The 5877-nt window shown below is 35.5% G+C and overlaps 1 pseudogene; it reads left to right on the forward strand.

The window, feature by feature from the left end:
• The first annotated feature begins 4496 nt into the window (after positions 1-4496).
• On the forward strand, positions 4497-4954 carry LOC149259647 (uncharacterized; annotated as a pseudogene).
• The last annotated feature ends 923 nt before the right edge of the window (positions 4955-5877 follow it).

Below are 5877 nucleotides of genomic sequence, written 5' to 3' on the forward strand. Positions count from 1 at the left end.
GCAGTGGCTATGGGTTCTATTATAGTTCTAGTTCAAACAGGTATCATGGTAATCATCACTATCATCCTTATAGGAGGAGTGAGAGGGGATCCTTGTAGGATGAGTTCAATAAAGCCAAGCCACCTACATTCGATGGAGAGTTGAAGAAACCGAATGATGCAGAGGCATGGTTGCTTGGAATGAAGAAGTTATTTGAGTTGCATTACTATACAGAGAACATGACGGCCAAGATAGTTATTTTCAACCTCAAAATGAAAGCGAACATTTGGTGGGAAGATGTGAAACGTGTTAGAGACATCATGACAGAGGATTTGAGTTGGCATGAATTCAAAAGACACTTTGGAAAAAAGTATTTGTCACAAGGTTAATATGACGATAAGTCCAAGGAGTTATATGAGTTGAAGATGAGATCTATGGCAAATGAGGAGTACACGACTAGGTTCATATAGTTCTTGAGGTATGTGCCTTATCTTAAGGATGAGAAGACAAAAGTTTAGAGATTTATCAATGGGCTACCATTAGCATTCAAGGATCGGATTGAGTATCATGAGCCTTAGTCGTTGGAGGAAGTCATTGGAAAGTTGAAGCATTGTTATGAGCAATCGAAGTGTAAGAATGAGTCTAAGCAAGGTTGGAAAGGGAATGACAAAGCTAATGGCAGAAGTGTCCTCAGACACGTAATTTTATTAATCAGAAAAAAAAAAAAAAAAAAAAAAAAAAATTAAATTAAATTAAAAATAAATAAATAAATAATAATAATAATTACATATTTATTTTGCAAGAGTTTACACCCGAAGTACAAAACACTCTTGCAATGAGCTATTTATAAGCTAAAATGTCCTAACTACCTCTAATTATGGACCACTTATTAAATAACAAGTGTCCACTTACAATAAATGTTATTCAAACAACTTGCTAACAAATCTCCAAAAATAGAGCCTAAGATACGACACATTTGTAGAGTCATATCTTGTTACAACAATATACTAATTCTAAATGTCTCCATTAAATAATTAAATATTCTAGAATAATAATTATTAAATTTATTCCAACTTTATAACCTATGATAATATTTTATTTTTGGATCATCTAACATTCACCCTATGATCCAAAGATACATTACAACATATACCAAGTTCATCCCTAAACTTAGTAAATTTTATTCTGCCAAGCGGTTTCATGAAAATGTCGGAGATCTGATCTTTTGAAGGACAATAAACTGGCTTGAGGACATCTTTGGCAATGAGAGATCTGATATGATGATACTTGGTGTCCACATGCTTTGTCTTTGAATGAAAAACTGGGTTCTTGGCAAGTTTGATGGCTAACTGGCTGTCAATGAATAATGATGTAGCTTTTGCCTGAGAAATGCCCAAGTCCTGCAAAATTCTGCGTAACCAAGCAATTTCACATGTTGCTTCCCATGCTGAAATGTACTATGCTTCTGTTGAAGAAGTGGCCACTGTAGCTTGCTTCTTACAACTCCAAGATACTGCTGCTGACCCCATATTCATTATGCTCGATCATCAATACTTCTAGCAAAGTTGGCATCTGAATATCCACCAAGTACAAAGTTTTTAGTCTTTGTGTAAAGAAGACCAAAATCTTTTGTTCCTTGGATATATCGAAGAACTCTTTTGGCTGCATTCCAGTGGCTGTCTCGTGGTTCCTGCATAAAACATGAAAGAATATTGACTGCATAAGATAGATCAGGGTGAGTGTTGGTTAAATAAATCAAGCTGCCAATCAACTGTCTGTAAGTAGTGCTGTCCACCTTTCGCCCCCTTCAAATTTTGAAAGTTTCAAGTTTTGCTCCATGGGGGTAAGAATGGGCCTGCAATCTTGCATTCCAAATCATTGAAGAACCTCTGCTGCATACTTACTCTGAGAAATGAAAATATGGTGTGGACGTTGGAAGACTTCAAATCCAAGATAGTAGTGAAGCCTGTGCAATATGATCATCATTGTTTCCAGTAATGATCAAATCATCTACATACATAATAAGAATCACCAGATATTTGCCCTGTTGTCGCACATACAAAGTATCATGAAATTCACTTCGTTGAAAACCAACTTTCCTAAGATATTCATCCATTCTTGCATACCAAGCTCGAGGAGCTTGTTTTAACCCATATAAAGCCTTGATCAATTTGTAGACTTTATGTTCTTTCCCTGCAATTTCAAAACCTGGTGGTTGTGTCATATACACATCTCCCTGTAAATCCTCGTTGAGAAAAGCACTTTTCACATCCATTTGATGAACTTTCCATCCTTTCTGAGCGGCCAATGCAAGTGTTAATCGGATGGTGTTCCATTTAGTTGTAGGAGCAAAATTTTCCTCATAATCAATGCCTTCCTACTATGCAAAACCTTTAGCGACAAGTCTTGCTTTATACTTTTCAAGTTTGCCCTTTTGGTTGTACTTAATTCTGTAAAGCCATTTGCATCCTATGGGTTTAACATTTTGAGGACAATCAACAAGTTTCCAAGTGTTGTTATCAATTACTGCTCAATATTCGTCAATCATAACCTATTGCCATTCTTTATGTTTTACTGCTTCTTTGTATGTGGAAGGTTTAGTAAAATCATGTGATGTCAAGGCAAAATTTCCTTCACTTCTGTGTGAATTTCTTGTGCCTGTTTTATTCTGCTCATCAGGCTTTACATCTTTCAAAAGTTGAACTGCCCATTTTGGTAGTTGATGCTTAGTTGTTTGAGATTCTGAAAAATCACCATCATTGTAAAGAGGATTAATATAAACTGATGTTCGTCGATCAGTTGGAGATTCTGGAGGTGGAGAATCACTGTCAGAAGAACTGCTGCTGCTTGGAGAATTTTCAATTTGGTGAATTTGGTTGACTTTATGTATTCCTCTGCCTTGAAAATTACTCCTGCCTGAACTGTTCACTCTATTAAAGTTGTTTCCTCTGCTTTGGCTTCGACCTCGACTTTGTACATTATGTGCTGCTTGATTCTAATTGAAATTCCCTTTGCCTCTACTTCGAGAACTGTCAGTTGATGATTTACTAGTGTTGGCCTCTATGAAAAAGACATCTTCACCAACTTTCTTTTTCTTCCCAAAGGTTTTATCATGTTGGGTCAACATTTCACAGAGCTCATCAAACTTTAGTTTCTCTAACTTACCAGTTAATTGTAGAGTCTCCAAAAAATGTGTGTAGGAAGAAGGAAGTCCAACAATTAAAATTGTGACCATAAAACTATCATCTACTGCTGGAAAACCAACATTAATGATTTCCTGCCTAATATTCTTAAGTCTTGAGATATATTCAAGAACATCACCTCCTTCAGTCAATTTTTGTTGCAACAATTTTAATTATAGATCGACTTTCTTTGATTTAGGCTGAGTATCGAAGAATTCTTTAAAAGTCCTCAAAGCGGACCATGCATCTGTAGCATTTTCTATATGGACATACATTTCATCATTAACAAAAGATTTAATGAGGGCTAATGCTTTGGCATTATTAACTTCCCATTTTACTAGTGCAGCTGCATCTGTGGGTTTATTTGACTTAATATCACCATCACATATACCCTGCCACAATTCATTATAAATGAGAGTGCTTTTGATGAGGCGTTGCCATGTTTTATAAGATTTTGTACCTTCAAGTTTGTCGGAATCAGAAAACAAATTAATCAACTTTGACATTGTAGTGTTGAAGCTTCGCACCAAGAATCAGACTCAAAAAGAATATCAAGATAGGCAACACAACACACTACACAAAAAATGATCAATCGGGGTTTGGCCTTGACCCTCATATAGTCGTTGAAACAAGAGAAAAATAATTGAGCTTTGCACTTGACTCTAGTCAATTTCTCAAATATTTACAAGGTAACTTTCAAAATTTGACTTTTACAATGATGCTCTTGCAAAACCTGGTAAAAAAAATGTTACCCCCCCCAAAGTAAAATTACTTTGAGTTACAATGTGATGAACCCAAATTTAAAATAAAATAAAAAACCTCTTCTTTGATAAATTACCCAACTCAGCTTATTTCTCCTTTACAAAAAAAAAACTTTATAATTCACCTTATCCCTCCATCTTTTATTTAAAACTCCCATTAAAAAACGTAAGTGAATTTCACGTGAACTTTAAAGCATACATCATGCTTTTAAAAAACCACATCCTTTGACCATTTAAAATAACTCACGGTGCATGCTTTTAGCAATCCACACTGGATGGCTTCTTGCTGCTGGTTTCACTGCAAAAAAAACAAGTGCATGCTTTTAGCAATCCACACTGGTTGGCTTGTTTTGTTTATCCATGCAGGCGAACACTTCGACACTTCTCTCTGGTCGATTGTCTTTTTTGTTTATCCACGCAGGTAATACATCTTCACTAATTCAACTTTAAACTTCCGAATAAAAAATCTTTAAGAGGCTGAATATTTTTTTAGGTTGTCCTCCATGCTGGTAATACAGAGTGCCACACATTTTACCAATTATTTGTCTCAACTGGTAAAAATCCAGTGAGTACAATGGCCATGCTTAGCTCAACAGTCTTCTTGGTATTACTATCGACGATGGTCATTGGTACCATCGTTTATCTCAGATTGTGGACTGTGGAAGCTAATCTTGATCCCACTAATACAAACAAGAATAGACAGGTTTATGTTCGAGCGGTCGCAAAGCGAAGCGTTGGATGAATAGACAGGTTTATGTTCGAGTAGGCGCAAAGCGAAGCATTGGATGAAGCAGCTGAATGGAGAAATAAGTATGACAAAGAGGTGGAGAACTCTAATGAAAGCATGCAAAAGCTTATAGAGGTTACTCAAACCCTAGAAAAGCAAATCAACGGCTGGAGAATCTATCTGGAAACACGTTTAAATGAGTTACAAAAGGAAAATCATGGGATGTTCAAAGATACAACAAAAATGAAGTAAGCGGTGGAATATCAGAAGCTCAAGTGGAGGAGACAGGAATCAAAGAAGTCTGAAGAAATCAGACGGTCTCATGATAGAAACTGGAGGTTCCGCCAGGCGCAAGGGTCTTCGTCAAAGTCTGAATGTCGACGCTGACACCATCACTCAATAGATGTAAATCCACATCCGTTGCATCACAATAGCCACACAAATTTTGCAGAAAAGTCACACAGAGTTTGCATTTTTTTGTTTTTGTTTTTCTTAATAATAAAAATGATTTTAGAATTTACAAATCTAAAATCAATAATAAAATTTATGTTCCTTTTAAACAAAAAAACTGGACAAATTCCATACCAATCATTCGCTGATGAATTCAATGGAGTTTTCAAAAAACTTGTAGAGCTGGAATCTCCTCCTCACATCCACTGCGGCATTACTGGAGCTCTGATACCACAATAATGGCAGAAGTGTCCTCAGACACGTAATTTTATTAATCAGAAAAAACAATTACATATTGATTTTGCAAGAGTTTACACCCGAACTACAAAACACTCTTGCAATGAGCTATTTATAAGCTAAAATGTCCTAACTACCTCTAATTATGGATGACTTATTAAATAACAAGTGTCCACTTACAATAAATGCTATTCAAACAACTTGCTAACAAATCTCCAAAAATAAAGCCTAAGATACGACACATTTGTAGAGTCATATCTTGCTACAACAATATACTAATTCTAAATGTCTCCATTAAATAATTAAGTATTATAGAATAATAATTATTAATTTAATATCTTAAATTAATAATTATTTTATTCCAACTTTATAACCTATGATAATATTTTATTTTTGGATCATCTAACAAAAGCTAAAGGAAAGTGGCCACCGAAGCAAGCAAGACCTCGGGATGCAAGTGAGAAGGAAAATGTTGCTCCTTACAACAAGTTTAATGCAGTGGATAAGGGACATGGACCTTAGCCTAGAGAGCAACCTAATA

Source organism: Pinus tabuliformis, chromosome 6 (genome assembly GCF_031772625.1).
Source record: "Pinus tabuliformis cultivar Carrire ecotype Pingquan chromosome 6, CPIR1, whole genome shotgun sequence".
Classification (NCBI taxonomy): Eukaryota; Viridiplantae; Streptophyta; class Pinopsida; order Pinales; family Pinaceae; genus Pinus; species Pinus tabuliformis.